This window comes from Electrona antarctica (genome assembly GCF_951216825.1).
Source record: "Electrona antarctica genome assembly, chromosome: 14".
In the NCBI taxonomy this organism is placed as follows: Eukaryota; Metazoa; Chordata; class Actinopteri; order Myctophiformes; family Myctophidae; genus Electrona; species Electrona antarctica.
Genome location: NC_136795.1, coordinates 38,673,931 through 38,693,982, shown reverse-complemented (window position 1 = coordinate 38,693,982; position 20,052 = coordinate 38,673,931). Strand labels below are relative to the sequence as shown.

The 20,052-nt window shown below is 44.4% G+C and overlaps 2 protein-coding genes across 2 annotated transcripts in view; one reads left to right on the top strand and one right to left on the bottom strand.

Moving 5' to 3' along the window:
• The window catches only part of srcin1a (SRC kinase signaling inhibitor 1a), a 211,044-nt gene that overhangs the window by 107,842 nt on the left and 83,150 nt on the right, over positions 1-20,052 (bottom strand). The window lies entirely within an intron of this gene.
• LOC306937183 (kelch domain-containing protein 3-like) overlaps positions 1-20,052 on the top strand; it is a gene marked incomplete at both ends in the record, with an annotated part of 33,376 nt that overhangs the window by 13,045 nt on the left and 279 nt on the right. The gene's annotated exons all lie outside the window — the stretch shown is intronic.

The window sequence follows — 20,052 nt, the reverse complement described above, 5'->3', positions numbered from 1 at the left end:
TGTTATTGCGACTGTAGGTCGCAGTTTACTATGAAAACCTGAATCTCCCGTCAGTCGGTCGGTCAAACCTCCATATATGGTCACGCCTCGAGACATCACGCCTCCATATATGGTCACGCCTCATGACATCACGCCTCCATATATGGTCATGCCTCATGACATCACGCCTCCATATATGGTCACGCCTCATGACATCACGCCTCCATATATGGTCACGCCTCATGACATCACGCCTCCATATATGGTCACGCCTCGTGACACGTCACGCCACCATATATGGCTGTCTCCATATATGAAGATCACGACACTGACCTCATCAAACCCTGGATAGCCGTACATGGAGAAGACTGGTTATCTGACATTATTAACACACGTAGCCTAATTTGTTGCTGTCGGGAGGAATCTCCATTTTTGAGGTTTTCGATTTTTCTTTTGCACAAATCTGTGCTTTTGAACACCCTTTACGTCTGTGTGTTGGTTAAAACAATATTGAACCAATGAAAAGTAGGACAAACGTTGGACAAAACGGTGGTAAATGGTGCATTTATATAGCACCTTTATCCAAGGCGCTTTACATAGATTGTGCATTACATTCACACACATTCATACACCGATGGCGGCGGAAACCATGCAAGGCACCAACCAGCACATCAGGAGCAATTAGGGGTTCAGTGTATCTTGCTCAAGGACACTTCGACACTAACTCTGGGGGAGCCCGGGATCGAACTGGCAACCTTGCGGTTACCATCCAGCCCCTGATCCACCGCCGCCGCTTAACTCCATTGGGACCTCAAACTGTCTGCTAAAACAGCTAACTCCACCACCTCTCCCCCTCTCATGGAAGTCATTGACAACATATAAAGTCACAATACCAACTTAAAAAATAAAAAAATAGTTTTAATTTAGTTTTCTTCATTTTCCTGATACATTTATATTTTTTAATTTCCAGAAAAAGGAACATTTTGGAGTTAGGTGGTTTCTTCCCGACAGCAGAGCTACATAACAAAGTAGAATTAAAGAGTGCAAAGAATACGTTTGAAGCAGGAGAAAATGTACTTAAACAAGATGACCACTCTATTAATACGTTTGAAGCAGGAGAAATGTACTTAAACAAGATGACCGCTCTATTAATATACGTTTGCAAGCAGGAGAAAATGTACTTAAACAAGATGACCGCTCTATTAATATACGTTTGAAGCAGGAGAAAATGTACTTAAACAAGATGACCGCTCTATTAATATACGTTTGAAGCAGGAGTAAATGTACTTAAACAAGATGACCGCTCTATTAATATACGTTTGAAGCAGGAGAAAATGTGCTTAAACAAGATGACCGCTCTATTAATGTGCACGCAAGAAGGAGAAAATGTACATGAACGACGGGTATGTCTCATGAGGCGCTGGCAGCGGAAAAGTGATGCAAGTGAACTTAATGTCTCATCTGAGCAACATTTTGGCTGTGCATGCATGGTCTTCCTCTGGGTCTGCTGAAGACAAACAGCACAGGTAACCTTTAAAAACCCACCTACTGTATTAAGGACAGCGATCGAAAACACCCGCGAGACTATACGAGGCACCAAGATGGGTAAAAATGTAATAGAAATTTTGGATTTGATTTGAATATTTACAGTGCATCTATCTTATGTTTAGAATGCACAGAATCTCTGTGTCTGTCTTTCCGTCTGTCCTTCAATAACCTGATTAACTTCCTACTTAGGACCCGAGGGAGTGCAGGGACCCGAGGGAGTGCAGGGTCGAGCGGATGATGGGTCCTCGAGGACCCTGGAAGCCATCATACCACAGATCTCTTGACCCATTCTGAATGGAAACGTGTTCTGAACGGGTGCACGCTCCTATCTATACATACAGTACATTATTATGTACTGTAGGCCTAACTGTTATTGCGACTGTAGGTCGCAGTTTACTATGAAAACCTGAATCTCCCGTCAGTCGGTCGGTCAAACCTCCATATATGGTCACGCCTCGAGACATCACGCCTCCATATATGGTCACGCCTCATGACATCACGCCTCCATATATGGTCATGCCTCATGACATCACGCCTCCATATATGGTCACGCCTCATGACATCACACCTCCATATATGGTCACGCCTCGTGACACGTCACGCCACCATATATGGCTGTCTCCATATATGAAGATCACGACACTGACCTCATCAAACCCTGGATAGCCGTACATGGAGAAGACTGGTTATCTGACATTATTAACACACGTAGCCTAATTTGTTGCTGTCGGGAGGAATCTCCATTTTTGAGGTTTTCGATTTTTCTTTTGCACAAATCTGTGCTTTTGAACACCCTTTACGTCTGTGTGTTGGTTAAAACAATATTGAACCAATGAAAAGTAGGACAAACGTTGGACAAAACGGTGGTAAATGGTGCATTTATATAGCACCTTTATCCAAGGCGCTTTACATAGATTGTGCATTACATTCACACACATTCATACACCGATGGCGGCGGAAACCATGCAAGGCACCAACCAGCACATCAGGAGCAATTAGGGGTTCAGTGTATCTTGCTCAAGGACACTTCGACACTAACTCTGGGGGAGCCCGGGATCGAACTGGCAACCTTGCGGTTACCATCCAGCCCCTGATCCACCGCCGCCGCTTAACTCCATTGGGACCTCAAACTGTCTGCTAAAACAGCTAACTCCACCACCTCTCCCCCTCTCATGGAAGTAATTGACAACATATAAAGTCACAATACCAACTTCAAAAATAAAAAAAATAGTTTTAATTTAGTTTTCTTCATTTTCCTGATAAATTAATATTTTTAATTTCCAGAAAAAAGGAACATTTTGGAGTTAGGTGGTTTCTTCCCGACAGCAGAGCTATATAACAAAGTAGAATTAAAGAGTGCAAAGAATACAAATGATACATGACCCCCAGGAGGATTTGATGAGCACTTCAACCCTGTACTCATATTAAGAGCCTATGCATATTCATGAGATGAGCCAGGGCACAGCCACAGGAGGAGGAGGTGGGGGGCCATAAATATTTACATAATTGTACGGCTGGGAGGCTCACAATAGTGAGTGAGTGAGTGAGTGAGTGAGTGAGTGAGTGAGTGAGTGAGTGAGTGAGTGAGTGAGTGCAAATGAAACCAATGGACCAGTAAGTGTCCATTTGGTGTGTAGATGTTTGTGTCCGCAGATGTGTGAGTTAGATTCAGGTTATATTTATTTAAAGTGCAAAATCACATGAATGTCTCTAAATACACAACACAATGTGAGTGTACAGCATGTGCGTGACATGCGCGCGTGCTTGCGTGTGCATGTACACTGTACATTTGTGTGTGGAGTACATACATGTACATATAGTACATACATGGGTTCATTACAGAGTAGCTGGACAGGCCAGTCTTTTGCACCGACCGAGTCCAGTGCACTGACAGCATCCTGGTGATTATACTAGTCTACCATGGATGCCCACGCTGCCTGCCTGCCTGCCTGCCTGCCTGCCTGCCTGCCTGCCTGCCGCACACGGACACTTCGTCCATGTGTGTGTCAAATAAGCCTATCTCACAGAATTTCCCCGGCCCCCTTAATACGCCCCCTTTCGGGGTTAGTGGTGATAGCGTGACGTCACTCCATAGACGCTACATGTTAACAGAGGTAATTTAAGAAGTCTACAACTTTTGTTTTCTCAAGGTAAGGTTTGTTCTATCTGTTCGAGCTGATTTACCATCTTGTTTGCTTCATAATAATATTGGTCTGTCACATTTTTACATTAGAAAATGTACTTAGATTCTCCAGAGAAAAAAACGTGTAAATGCTAATGTTAATGACACCACTATTTACCGGAAGTGGGCGTGAAAAGCGGGCTGTGAGATAGGCCTATTATCTGCAGTATCTATGGAGGAAAGAAGTTCTTCCTCGTGTCCGGCCATCCTCCTCTCTATGTCACGTCTTTCCAGTGGGTGACGCAGGCGGGTGCAGCGGCATTTGGCTCAGAAAGAAGTGGAAAGAAGTGAGAGACCCTTTCTTTTTGTTTTGTTCCAGGAATCTTTTCCAAGTTCTAAATCTATCAAAACCCTCCCTGGAGCATGGACATGACCTACTAAAAGAAGACGATGTGGCTGGACCATGGCTGTATAAAGCCTCATGACTTACTTTGTAATCTAATTAAGAAATAACTCAAGTAGGTATCTTGTTAATGTAGGTCAGGTGTTGCACCTGATCCATTTCTCATTATACTAGTCTGTAACATTATATAATTCAACACTGGTGAAATGCATTTCACACACAGGCCAAGGAGATCATTCTACTGTTATGTCAATAGTTTGGAGACTTCATTATCGTCCATTAGTTCCCCTCTAAAATGTGGACAGACCATTTTGTCCCCATCTCATCCTGTTATCCACTGCGTTTTGATTGAATATGACAAGCGACGTGGGTTGCTATCCTGACTTCACAGAGCGTCCGGTCATCTTTTAGATACCCAGCCCAGCCCTCATCGTGGGTACAAACATCCTTGGATGCTTGATTACGGGACTTGTAATAAACCTTTGGTGTTTGCCCCACTTTGGCATGGCAACTAACGTTATGCTCGGTCCAACGCAACAAGCAGTAATGACCGTGCTAGTTAACACATTTACAATTTAGGCATTTAATCCAGAGCGGCCACACAGCGCCTGTGGTTTCCGAGGCTACACAACAGCTGATCTCAGACCAATTAGGCAGTAAACCAAGCACTTTAGGATAAAATATACGGAGAATGTAGGAACTATTGTTCTGCGATTGGCTAGTTCGTTGCTCGGCCAAACTGGCTAAACAATATACAGTACAGTATCTTCAACAGTCAATGACTGCAGTCGGTCATTTGCATATAGGGTTGGCCCTGCTTTTGCGCTCCAACCAAAATAATAATAAAATAAAACAGGAGCAGAGAAATACAAATGCTGGTGTCTCTCTCTCTCTCTCTTCCTTTAGGCAGAGATGTTCAGGTTGGTGACAGGTTGGGGGTCATGGACAGATTTATTTGTTTGCTTGAGCACACAGCTATCTAACTAACTATCACAGCAAAATGACAACAGCAGACGCACAACCATGAGCTCTGCCTTCATTGTGGTTCCAGGTTAAACAAATGGATACAAGCCTCCGAGTTCAGGAGCCGACCAGACTGCCAGACAGACACGTAAGCAGCTGACCCAGTTTGGGCTCGTCGCCTGGCTTAACCCATTACAACCAGGAAAGCATCTGTGTCATTTTAGATGTTTAGCTGTGTTATACAGTACAGCACGTTGTTTGGATATAAAAAAATAGCAGATGTACAAGCTCATAGCTCGTCACTTCGTGCCACGCTATATGAACTTGTACATCTGCCGATTTTTGAGAAATCTTTGATATACATCATTAAAGAGAACAATTTTAATTAAATTATTTGCTACTGGTGGTCCCTGGAGGCGAGCAAACTATTTTGAGATGGGGGTCTGTAGCCAAATTACATATAATTTGGGGGGTCCTTGACATGAAAATGTTTTCGAGAACCACTGATATAGCAACATACGTTTTTCATAAAGCTGTTAGGATTTGGATAGCCTCGGAAACCCAGACGTTTTTATTTCCAGGGAGGAAAAAAAAGTATGGGTCCGAGTCCACTTCAATTCGGCATAGAGTAGCGCAAACATCTCTCACTCTCTGCTGATTTCTGATCGTATGCACCTTTGTTAAATTGACACGCACACATGTACACACACATACTCCTCTCTCTCTCTGTCGCTCTAAGTAATTAGTCCCATGTCACGCAGCTGCGCATAGTTTCTCCCGGCGGATATGCCTATGCCATAAAAAGCATAGGTGAGTTCCAGGCTAGGATTTGGAAGACATTTCAGAATCATTTTTAGAGACATAGTGAGGAGAACCAGGCCGCCGCTCCTGTTGAGGTGAAATGAAGCCGCCTGTAGCTTTGTGTAAGCGAGCTGGCACAGTCAGGTTCTATTGCAAAGCCGCTCAAACAGGGTTTCCAAAATGATCGCTGCACGCTAATTGAAAATGGCATGAGCCTTTTTTTAATTAAGCACTTAGCAGCAGCAAAATGCCATTAATGCAGTTAATAATATAATGATTGCCTGACTGTGTGTTGGATGCCGAGGCCCTGATTCGTGCTGCTAAAATTGAGGTTTCCTAATGATGTGTAATGTGCTAAATCTCATCTTACTGCTATAAAGGGATTGCACTCCAACGAACGGCACCGTCTGCGTTATTTCACTTACTTACTGGGTAAGATTACGATTACAAATAACCTGGCTGTGATGCATCTTTAGCTACCCCCCCCCCCCCCCCCGCGCACGTGCACACAGACACAGACACACACAGAGACACACACAGAGACACACACAGAGACACACACACACACACACACACACACACACACAGACACACACAGACACAGACACAGGCACAGGCACAGGCACAGGCACAGGCACAGGCACAGGCACAGGCACAGGCACAGGCACAGGCACAGGCACAGGCACAGGCACACGCACACGCACACGCACACGCACACACACACACACACACACACGCAGCCAAGCATCAGCAGAATTAGCACCATCACACAGCAGCCCATACAGCAAAGCAAACAGTCTCAAAGAATAAGTACCCTCCACTACTGGAACAAATCAGCTGTCAGAAAAAGCCAGACACTAACCAGAGATAATCCATTAAAAAGCTGCATTATAAAGCCGTCGCCTTTCATCATCGATTTATACCCAGTGAATCGGATGATTAACTGAGGACAAGTTGTGCGGGGAGAGAGAGAGATGTACAGTACATGACAGGACATATTGGGCTGGAGAAGACCCAACAGAGAGGCTTTCCATCAACTTCATATTGGGCTGGAGAAGACCCAACAGAGAGGCTTTCCATCAACTTCGGAGCGAGCGAGTGGTGGCCAGGTATATACAGGGATTAGTCAGTGGTGGTAAAAGTACTCACTTTTTTTTTACTTAGGTAAAAGTATCAATAGGCCTACTGCAATGTAGAACTACTTTGTTAGTATATTTATATAAATAAGTATAAGTAGGCCTATATATTGAAGTATAAATTCTGAGTGTGTAGATCAGGTAATTTCAAATGGCCAAAATGTATAGGGCTATAGAGTTAAAAATTAAGTAACTAGTAACTAAAGTTTTCATATAAATGAAGTGTAAAAGTACAATATTTGCCAACCAGATTGGTCTGGAACCAGGCAGGCTATATCCTATTTTTGCAGAAAATAAATCTAACACTGAGAGGGACGAGACTAATATCCAATTCCACGCAGTGATATTAGTGTCGCTACGCAAGGCTACTGCACATCCGCATGAGAGACGAAGGTAAGAAAAAGAAAGAGAGACACGGAAAGAATTCCGAGAACGAAGGAAACTCTGAAGAGGGAGACTGAAGAGGCCAGAGTCAGAGAGGATGAATTAGAGAGGAGAGACGTAGTATAAATCCACCCTGATGGTAACAAAACAATGAAGAATGTTTTCTCCTTTTCAGAATCATGAACACTCTATTGCCGAGTAATAATGTTGCCTTGTCAACCGCTTATAAAACAATATGACTCCTATCGCAGGACGTCCAACAATACACTACATCACATGACCATATAGCACTTAACCCATTTTGATGTTATAATTTAGCTATTGAAAAATAGCAGATCTACAAGCTCATAGCGCGCCACCGAGTGGCGCGCTATGAACTTGTAGGTCTGCTATTTTTGAAAAATCGTTAAAATGTGCCTCAAATCTTTAGAAAAAAATAATAATTTCGCCGTCAGGCCTGAATGGGTTAAGCACTACCACTTTAGAGCAATGCACGATACAGAGCAGGCACCGAGACAGTAGACTTGACTAGGGAGCAGCGAGTGGTCAAGGCGTGTACCTATAACTATACCATATTAAAGGCTCTGATGCCTGACAGCAAGTCCCCGGTTTGACCCCTGCAGGCCAGACAGATCATTTTCTAAATGTCACTCCCCTACTCTCTCCTCGTTTCCTGACTCACTCCAGACTCCTCTACTATCAATATAGCTGTCAAAAAAAGCTGAAACCAATACTAGACACCAGCCATTAGATTCACACTTTAAAAGTGAGAGTCTAATGTCCAATCCAGTGTGCCGTCTGCTTCAAATAGCTTTATTGACATCCTTTTGCCACCTGCTTCCTGCATGGAAGGTACAGCGTTGAATCTCTCTCTGTAGCACAAGAAGGACAGCAGCCAGACTTGACGTTTTTTTCTTTCACATGAATTTAAACCAGATAGTTTCATTTCAATCTTGTGATATTAACAATTTACAATGTAGGCATTTAGCAGACGCTCTTAAATGCATATCATCTAGGATCAGTAGTGAAGTAAACTAAGAAGAACCTATATTAAAATCTCAGTGAGTGCTGATGACAGACTAGTGACCGCCACTGCACACAGACCAGTCACCATGGCAACAGGTCAACTGTTGAACAATGCCATCTGCATCTCCACATGAAAAACACACACGTAATATATACTGAATAAACTATTTCTCAAAAATACGCGCACGCACGCACACCCACACACACACACACACACACACACACACACACACACACACACACACACACACACACACACACACACACACACTTGCAGAACATTTTCCCACGTTTGTCCAGCGTGGCGGCGGTGAGACACAGCTTGTGACAGTGTGTGTGAACGTGCACAGGCCCCGTGTTGTGATGCAGTGTGTATGAACGCGCACGGGCCCTGTGTTGTGATGCAGTGTGTATGTATGTGCACGGGCCCTGTGTTGTGATGCAGTGTGTGTGAACGCGCACGGGCCCTGTGTTGTGATGCAGTGTGTGTGAACGTGCACGGGCCCTGTGTTGTGATGCAGTGTGTGTGAACGTGCACGGGCCCTGTGTTGTGATGCAGTGTGTGTGAACGCGCACGGGCCCTGTGTTGTGATGCAGTGTGTGTGAACGTGCACGGGCCCTGTGTTGTGATGCAGTGTGTGTGAACGTGCACGGGCCCTGTGTTGTGATGCAGTGTGTATGTACGTGCACAGGCCCTGTGTTGTGATGCAGTGTGTATGAACGTGCACTGGCATCTGGCCCTGTGTTGTGACGCAGTGTGTATGTATGTGCACAGGCCCTGTGTTGTGATGCAGTGTGTGTGTGAACGTGCACGGGCCCTGTGTTGTGATGCAGTGTGTGTATGTACGTGCACGGGCCCTGTGTTGTGATGCAGTGTGTGTGTGTGAACGTGCACAGGCCCTGTGTTGTGATGCAGTGTGTATGTACGTTCCTGTGTGGTGCTGCAGCGTGCGCGCTGTCACAAGGCATCAGGAAGCAGATGGAGACGGGGTCAGGTTGCATATAACAACAGAAGCACATCTGCTGTTGAATTAGTAAATGGTGCATTTAAATGACAAATGGTTCATTTATATAGCGCGTTTATCCAAGGCGCTTCACATAGTGGTTGTGCATTATACACACATTCACCCACTCACCCACCGATGGCGGAGGAAACCATGACAGGCACCAACCTGCTCATTGGGAGGAATCAGGGGTTCGGCGTCTGGCTCAAGGACACCTCGACACCAACTCTGGGGGAGCCCGGGATCGCACGTCGGCCGCTCTGCCCCTGAGCCACTGTGCCGGCCCCATTATCTTCAACAAGGGATTGAAGACCCCCCGGGGGGTCCTCAGAGGCCGGTCCGTCAAACCTTTGCGTGATGGGGAATATTATAGCGGAAAATAGCAGATCTACAAGCTCACCGTATGCTCATTCATGACTCGAACACCGGCGCGTTCTGGAATAAATTCTATGGCGTAAATAGGACCCAGTTAGGCAAGAGCCCATCACTAGTCCAACCCTGGAAGAAGGGGTGAAAAGGGAGTATGCGCTGGGTAAGCACCTCCATGCAAGTGGATGGGAGTGGGGTTTCAGGGATCCTCTCTGTTATAAGTACCACAGACGAAAAACAGTCTAAGTCCAAATGTCATTCTGACCCCTCCACGAAAAGGCCTCGTTGTCCTGAACCCTTATCTATCATTTATACATTATGGATCAATAGTGTGGACTTAGACTGTTATTCGTCTGTGGCATTTGTAACTCTATGGTTGTAGCTCAGCGAGGGGGTGGGGTGGGGTGGTGGGGTGCTGAACAGTGCACTGCCGTCCCTGGTGGAGAGTGGCTGTAATTGCCTTGGCTCCATCAGTCCCCGGAGGGCACCACCGAATGGACTGCAGCAGACCAGGATAAAAGCCTGCCAAACAAACAGCAGCCCCGTGCATGATGCACCCCCTGACTCATATCATACCCCCCCACCCCCAACCCCCGCGGTCCTTCAGTTCCTCTCAGTGACACACTTTTTACCCAGAGCAAAGACAAAAATGATTTGGCCACAGGAGGAGAGGAATAGTATAGGAGTTCAAGGGGGGGGGGGAATTGAAAGTGAAAAATAGCTACGGGCACAAGTTTGTACTGTAGCAGTCTACTACTTTCATGCATATGAACAAGAATGACACTCGAGTCATAACTGCCAGGTGCAGCAAAGCGCTGCTGCTTGGCCGTCTCCGTTGTGCATCTTTTTCCCCCTTTTTTTTATTATTATTTTTTCTTCCAAAAAAATGATGTTTCCAGACTATGGGTTTTATGGGTAAGTCTCCCATTGGCTTTAGAGGCAGCCTAGAAGCAGCCAATCATGAATAAGTGTCCAGCACGGTTGTCTTTACGGTTGTTACTAGAGGTTCTATCAAATGCAGCCTAATAGTTCTTACGATAAAGAATATTGTAGCAGAACTACGTTTTACATTCCAAACTTTTCAGCTAAAGGTTTTGAACAGGAACATAATAATCTCTCCAGGGGAACACCAAAATAATTGTTTATGGGCAGTCCTTGACACATTTTCTCTCCTATGAAAACTGTAAAAAAAAAAATGATTGTTTTGTATTTCGGTTACACAGTAAACAAATAAATCTGTGTTAATTTATCCATTTATAACTCTAAGAGATGAAACGTGTGTACTCTCTCTCTGAGATAAATGAACGTGTTCGTACATGAAATATGATAAACCAGTCGTTCCCAAACTTTTTAGCCGCTGACCCAAAATAAAAACAAAGTACTTAAAATAGCAGATCTACAATATCACAACGCGTCGCTTCGCGCCACATAATGAGGTTGTATAGGTTGGCTATTTTCACTCCTACTTAAACATTTGTTTTCTAATTTATGGAATTTCTTAGATTTTTCTTTTATTTCTTCCTGAAATTACTGAATTGAATTTCGTTTTCAATTCATGAAACGTTGAAATGTTCTCAAATAATACTAATTAAAAAAAATAAAAATAAGGGACCCATAAAAATGTTTCCACGACCCACAAATGGGTCCCGACCCGCTGTTTGGGGACCAGTGCTGTAGATCAAACTGCCTGACCCACTGCCTGACGTCGAGGAACGGCTCCCTGGCACCTTCTAGCCATCCATCATGAGCGTGCGTGTGGGTGTGTGTGTGTGTGTGTGTGTGTGTGTGTGTGTTGGGGGGTGGGTGTAATTGACAAGGTGGTCATTATGTCCTTGTACATTAGTTTAGACGCTAATGGATGCAGTAATGTAAGCAACAGCATAGCGTGTGTGTGTGTGTGTGTGTGTGTGTGTGTGTGTGTGTGTGTGTGTGTGCGTGCGTGCGTGTGTGTGCACGTGTGTGCACGTGTGTGTGTGCGTGTGCGTGTGTGCGTGTGCGTGCGTTTGGATGCAGCTCGTTCCCCTCATCGATCAGAGAGTCATTGATCTTGGCACACAGACATAGTAACGAGTATAAGCGCATTAGCCTTGACTGCTTGGCTGCCGGTTCCTTTTCTTAAACTACTATATGAGCGTGTTGAACAAAATGTAAACAAGCGGTCCATTTGGACCCATGTTCGCACTCCCAGAGATGAATGAACAGTCACTCAGGAGAAATGAATGGAGGGAAAAAGAACAGAAAAGAAAAGCTATAAAACAACATTTAAATAATAGCAGTAATGCAATACAGTGAGGACATGAATAACAACAAAGAATTTAAAAGATCAACTAAAAGAGTGTATAGAAGTGGGTCTTGAGCTGTGCTTTAAAAATGTCTACAGACAGAGGCTGCCTGTCGAAGGTATATAGTGGGAGTTCGTTCCACGCCGTCGGCCCGTAGAAGCAGAAAGCTGCTTCACCGTGTTTTTTAGTTGCAATTTTTTTTTCTAGACGGGAACCCCTTTTGGTGTTTTAACTAAGCATTATGTTATACTTTAGCTATTGAAAAATAGCAGATCTACAAGCTCATAGCGCGCCACCGAGTGGCGCGCTACGAGCTTGTAGGTCTGCTGTTTTTGAAAAATCGTAAAAATGCGGCACAAATCTAATATATATTCTTTCAGAGCGAACGTTTTTTTTATTCTGACGTCAGGCCTAAATGGGTTCACATCAAGAAAGCCAGCTGTGGAGGAGAAGACACAGAGGCACATATAGAGAAGACACAGAGGCACATATAGAGAAGACACAGAGGCACATATGTAGAGAAGACACAGAGGCACATATAGAGAAGACACAGAGGCACATATAGAGAAGACACAGAGGCACATATGTAGAGAAGACACAGAGGCACATATAGAGAAGACACAGAGGCACATATAGAGAAGACACAGAGGCACATATAGAGAAGACACAGAGGCACATATAGAGAAGACACAGAGGCACATATAGAGAAGACACAGAGGCACATATAGAGAAGACACAGAGGCACATATAGAGAAGACACAGAGGCACATATAGAGAAGACACAGAGGCACATATAGAGAAGACACAGAGGCACATATGTAGAGAGGACACAGAGGCACATATAGAGAAGACACAGAGGCACATATGTAGAGAAGACACAGAGGCACATATAGAGAAGACACAGAGGCACATATAGAGAAGACACAGAGGCACATATAGAGAAGACACAGAGGCACATATAGAGAAGACACAGAGGCACATATGTAGAGAGGACACAGAGGCACATATAGAGAAGACACAGAGGCACATATGTAGAGAAGACACAGAGGCACATATAGAGAAGACACAGAGGCACATATGTAGAGAAGACACAGAGGCACATATAGAGAAGACACAGAGGCACATATGTAGAGAAGACACAGAGGCACATATAGAGAAGACACAGAGGCACATATAGAGAAGACACAGAGGCACATATAGAGAAGACACAGAGGCACATATAGAGAAGACACAGAGGCACATATAGAGAAGACACAGAGGCACATATAGAGAAGACACAGAGGCACATATGTAGAGAGGACACAGAGGCACATATAGAGAAGACACAGAGGCACATATGTAGAGAAGACACAGAGGCACATATAGAGAAGACACAGAGGCACATATAGAGAAGACACAGAGGCACATATAGAGAAGACACAGAGGCACATATAGAGAAGACACAGAGGCACATATGTAGAGAGGACACAGAGGCACATATAGAGAAGACACAGAGGCACATATGTAGAGAAGACACAGAGGCACATATAGAGAAGACACAGAGGCACATATGTAGAGAAGACACAGAGGCACATATAGAGAAGACACAGAGGCACATATGTAGAGAAGACACAGAGGCACATATAGAGAAGACACAGAGGCACATGTAGAGAAGACACAGAGGCACATATAGAGAAGACACAGAGGCACATATAGAGAAGACACAGAGGCACATATAGAGAAGACACAGAGGCACATATGTAGAGAGGACACAGAGGCACATATAGAGAAGACACAGAGGCACATATGTAGAGAAGACACAGAGGCACATATAGAGAAGACACAGAGGCACATATGTAGAGAAGACACAGAGGCACATATAGAGAAGACACAGAGGCACATATGTAGAGAAGACACAGAGGCACATATAGAGAAGACACAGAGGCACATGTAGAGAAGACACAGAGGCACATATAGAGAAGACACAGAGGCACATATAGAGAAGACACAGAGGCACATATAGAGAAGACACAGAGGCACATATGTAGAGAAGACACAGAGGCACATATAGAGAAGACACAGAGGCACATATAGAGAAGACACAGAGGCACATATAGAGAAGACACAGAGGTATATATGTAGAGAAGACACAGAGGCACATATGTAGAGAGGACACAGAGGCACATATAGAGAAGACACAGAGGCACATATGTAGAGAAGACACAGAGGCACATATAGAGAAGACACAGAGGCACATATGTAGAGAAGACACAGAGGCACATATAGAGAAGACACAGAGGCACATATGTAGAGAAGACACAGAGGCACATATAGAGAAGACACAGAGGCACATGTAGAGAAGACACAGAGGCACATATAGAGAAGACACAGAGGCACATATAGAGAAGACACAGAGGCACATATAGAGAAGACACAGAGGCACATATGTAGAGAAGACACAGAGGCACATATAGAGAAGACACAGAGGCACATGTAGAGAAGACACAGAGGCACATATAGAGAAGACACAGAGGCACATATAGAGAAGACACAGAGGCACATATGTAGAGAAGACACAGAGGCACATATAGAGAAGACACAGAGGCACATGTAGAGAAGACACAGAGGCACATATAGAGAAGACACAGAGGCACATGTAGAGAAGACACAGAGGCATATATGTAGAGAAGACACAGAGGCACATATAGAGAAGACACAGAGGCATATATGCAGAGAAGACAAAGAGGCATATATAGAGAAGACACAGAGGCATATATGTAGAGAAGACACAGAGGCACATATGTAGAGAAGACACAGAGACACATATGTAGAGAAGACACAGAGACACATATGTAGAGAAGACACAGAGACACATATGTAGAGAAGACACAGAGGCACATATAGAGAAGACACAGAGACACATATGTAGAGAAGACACAGAGACACATATGTAGAGAAGACACAGAGGCACATATAGAGAAGACACAGAGACACATATGTAGAGAAGACACAGAGACACATATGTAGAGAAGACACAGAGGCACATATAGAGAAGACACAGAGACACATATGTAGAGAAGACACAGAGACACATATGTAGAGAAGACACAGAGGCACATATAGAGAAGACACAGAGACACATATGTAGAGAAGACACAGAGACACATATGTAGAGAAGACACAGAGACACATATGTAGAGAAGACACAGAGGCACATGCAGAGAAGACACAGAGACACATATGTAGAGAAGACACAGAGACATATATGTAGAGAAGACACAGAGACACATAATGTAGAGAAGACACAGAGACACATATGTAGAGAAGACACAGAGACATATATGTAGAGAAGACACAGAGACACATATGTAGAGAAGACACAGAGACATATATGTAGAGAAGACACAGAGACACATATGTAGAGAAGACACAGAGGCACATATAGAGAAGACACAGAGACACAAAATGTAGAGAAGACACAGAGGCACATAATGTAGAGAAGACACAGAGGCACATAATGTAGAGAAGACACAGAGGCACATATAGAGAAGACACAGAGACACATGTGTAGAGAAGACACAGAGGCACATATGTAGAGAAGACACAGAGACACATGTAGAGAAGACACAGAGGCACATGCAGAGAAGACACAGAGGCACATATGTAGAGAAGACACAGAGACACATGTAGAGAAGACACAGAGACACATGCAGAGAAGACACAGAGGCACATATGTAGAGAAGACACAGAGGCACATATGCAGAGAAGACACAGAGACACATATGCAGAGAAGACACAGAGGCACATATAGAGAGAAGACACAGAGGCACATATAGAGAGAAGACACAGAGGCATATATGTAGAGAAGACACAGAGGCATATATGCAGAGAAGACACAGAGACACATATGCAGAGAAGACACAGAGGCATATATGTAGAGAAGACACAGAGGCATATATGCAGAGAAGACACAGAGACACATATGTAGAGAAGACACAGAGGCATATATGCAGAGAAGACACAGAGGCATATATGTAGAGAAGACACAGAGGCACATATGCAGAGGAGGGGTTCTCTCCATGGCACATGGGTGCTCTCCATATATGCAGAGGAGGAAGGGAACAGCAGGCGCCTGCCTGGCACAGCGACGGGTGACGATGATGAGTCTGACATTAACAAGCTGTCAGGAACCACACATCACTGCATCTACCTCACAAACAACAACAACAACAACAACACATGGATGGTGTGTGTGTGTGTGTGTGTGTGTGTGTGTGTGTGTGTGTGTGTGTGTGTGTGTGTGTGTGTGTGTGTGTGTGTGTGTGTGTGTGTGTGTGTGTGTGTGTGTGTATACAGTATATACCGCTAAGTGCCTCAAGCTATCTGCCTACTCCCGGACGGCTGAAAATGTGCTGGTAAAAATGGCCACTGTACAGAGGCTTACAGGCAGCGGCAAAGAACACTGCGACCAAACACATCAAAGTTTCCCTGGTGGAATAAGTCCGTATCGAGCAGCCGAAATGTATTTGGGGACAATCTGATTGCTTATACGTTATCACGTTTCTGTGTTTGTGGCGCCACTGATGCCAGTAAATCATACTGAGCGAATGCTTTTTTTTTCTTTTCCGCTACAGTATTGGCTCTCTCCTCTATCTCTCGCTCACTCTCTCTCCTCTCTCACACACATACATGTGCATACATACACGCACATTTGCACACTCACACTGCATGGTAAAGCCAGACCTCACTTGAAAAGGCTTAGCCTTTTGGACAATGTATGCTTCGGGTATTACTACTTTTATTGTAATTTGTGGATTCAAATACAGAATTAAAATGTGTGTGGGGAGGCGGGATGAACGGCACTGTGGCAGAATAGGAAAAGACTGTGGATGCAGAATATGAGGAGATACAGAGAGAGAGAGAGAGAGAGAGAGAGAGAGAGAGAGAGAGAGAGAGAGAGATTGCAAAAGATACTGTAGCCTACTGCGAGTGATTGACAAGCTTTTAAGCTACGACCGGAAATGCCCCAGAAGCAGCCGGTGAAGCATAGAGACCTCAATCTTCTTCAGAACTCGGGAGGGAGGGAAGCGAAAAAGAAAGTTGCAGTGGAGTAAAGAAGGCAGTTTAACTGATAAGACTTTCAGTAAATTAAGGTCAGTGGCATGCAGTGCGGCGCAGTGTTGCGAACAGCAGCCAGACGCCATGCCAGCCAGCGAGGTGGAGCAGTGAGTTCCCGATGGGGCCGGAGGATAGATAGGGTGGAGCCGTTTGGAGGAGTCGACGACGGGGGAAACAAGGCACAGGGTGACAATTAGACGGTTGTTTTGGCAGAGGGAGCTGCCTGTCAGTCCGCGTGACCGTCTTCAGGGATTTCTGCGCTATAGATTAATGTTCTCCCGTCACTTCCAGGACTACTAACTGTCAAGCAGGGGAACCGCCGCTCCCAGGACTATTTATAACCGAGACGCCCACTCCTCCGCAAAACCCACTAATGAGTATCTCCTTGTGACAAATGCATTTTGGAGGACAACCCCGCAACAGTCGCCGTTGTTTCCCTCACACTGCTCTCTTGTCGTCTCACTCTCTATCCCGTCGCTATATGTGGGCCTGCTGTGTGGCCCGATCCTCTCCTGACTCCTTGGTTGCATTTTTATTTAACGCATTTAGGCCTGAAAAAAGTGTCTTCTAAATCCTGACAGTTTTCTGAAATACCTGTTTCTAGGCCTATATCACTCAATATTTCATGTCAAGGACCCCAAAAATGATCTGTAATTGGCCTCCGAGACCCCCATCTGAAAATATGTTGTTCCAGGGACCCTCCAGAAGCAAAGATTTGAGTTAAAAACGTTCGTTCTGAAAAAATATATTCCAAATTTGAGGCACATTTTCACGATTTTTCTAAAATAGCAGACCTACAAGGGGTTCCCGCCCAAAATGGGTTAATTCCTCCTACACTGCATCCGGCTGACCCATCCAGCCTCGTCATGGCCTACTTCTCTGCCGCTCCTCCTCCTCCTCTACTTTTCACCTGATTTCTTTTAGCACTCGACTTGCGCTCAATTTGTCTCAGCTCTGTCTGCCCAACCTCTTTCTGCCAACCTTGGTATCCTCGTTCTTGCTCTGTATATGTTTCTATCTTCCCCACTGAGTTCTCTCTCATCTGTCTACACATATGTGACTAAATTTGACTGAGGGACTGCCATTGGATTTTTTTGAATTTTCGTTTTTTTCATGTCATATGAAAGCAGGGAATCATAGCTTCAAATTGACATATTGGTTGTTCAGTTTGACCCACCAGTTTTGGAGATATGGCTTATAGAGTAATGTCTTGCAGAAAACAGCGAGTTGAGAAAACAGGCTTGAAAGGTTCACTTCTGTGGTCTCTAACATTACACCTAGCTACATGTTTAAGCATTTATTCCATATTTACATGTCGATTTCAGCTCTGACACTTATTTCAGACATGCTCTAGTATGTGAAGAGTCTGCCTGTGCTATTAACTCATTTGGTGAAAAGCTGTAATTTGCGCGATGGCAGTCTCTCAGTCAAATCTGGTCACATATCTTCTTTTTCTCTTTCTTTCTCTCTCTCTGTAGTTTGTCTGTCTGTTATACTTTCTCGGTTTTGCTCTCTCCGTGTGAGTTTGAGTGAGTCAGTGCTTTTGCTCTCTCCATGTGAGTTTGAGTGAGTCAGTGCTTTTGCTCTCTCCGTGTGAGTTTGAGTGAGTCAGTGCTTTTGCTCTCTCCGTGTGAGTTTGAGTGAGTCAGTGCTTTTGCTCTCTCCATGTGAGTTTGAGTGAGTCAGTGCTTTTGCTCTCTCCGTGTGAGTTTGAGTGAGTCAGTGCTTTTGCTCTCTCCATGTGAGTTTGAGTGAGTCAGTGCTTTTGCTCTCTCCGTGTGAGTTTGAGTGAGTCAGTGCTTTTGCTCTCTCCGTGTGAGTTTGAGTGAGTCAGTGCTTTTGCTCTCTCCGTGTGAGTTTGAGTGAGTCAGTGCTTTTGCTCTCTCCATGTGAGTTTGAGTGAGTCAGTGCTTTTGCTCTCTCCGTGTGAGTTTGAGTGAGTCAGTGCTTTTGCTCTCTCCATGTGAGTTTGAGTGAGTCAGTGCTGTGCTGGTTGGATTAGCTGATGATGGCTGCCTGCTCTGTCGAGTGCTTTGGGGGTTCAGAGCTCTCAGGATTGTCAGGATTACAGTCTCATGTCTTTGGACAGCTAGCCGGGAGAGACAACAAGAGGGAAAGAAGGACATGAAGGGGCAGAAAATAGCAGCATGGTAGAGTTCTCGGTCCCTTCCTTCCGTTTGGAATTACAGTGCATGAAATGTACCCCACGGCCTTTACAGCCACAATGTGTAAGATTCATGTCCTTCCTGGGACTCGTCCTGTCCTGTCCTGTACCCAGACAGAAGGTCTGGGACTCGTCCTGTCCCGACTCCTGTACCCAGACAGAAGGTCTTAAATGTCTCAATAGGAGAGCAGGGAGACCACCTCCGAGATGCTCCAAACACCACAGATGTACTTACCAGCAGTGGTTGAAATTAACTAATTACACTTACCTAAGTACTGTACTTAAGTACAATTTTGAAGTATTTCCAATTTTCAGTACTTTTACTTTCACTCATCTCAGAGTCAAATATTCTACTTTTACTCCACTACAATTATTTGAAAACTTTAGCTACTAGTTACTTTGTACATTTAGATAATTATTACAAAACATACATTAACCACTTAAGTTCAGCCCAACTGAATATACATTTCGAACATTTGAAAATAGCCTCTCTACAAGCTCACAATGCGTCACGATGCGAGACATTGTGAGCTTGTAGATCTGCTATTTTCAAAAGATTTGTATACATTTTGTGAAATGGGACATTGTGGCACAATGAGTACTTTCTAGTTTCTACTTTTGGTACTTTTAGTCAAGTACATTTTGAATTCCGGAATTTTACAATTCCACAGTATTGATACTTTTACTTAAGAAAAGCATTTGAGTACTTTCCCCACCTCCGCTACTTAGTGTATATCAAATTATTATACTCTTCCATACAGATTGGTTAAAATA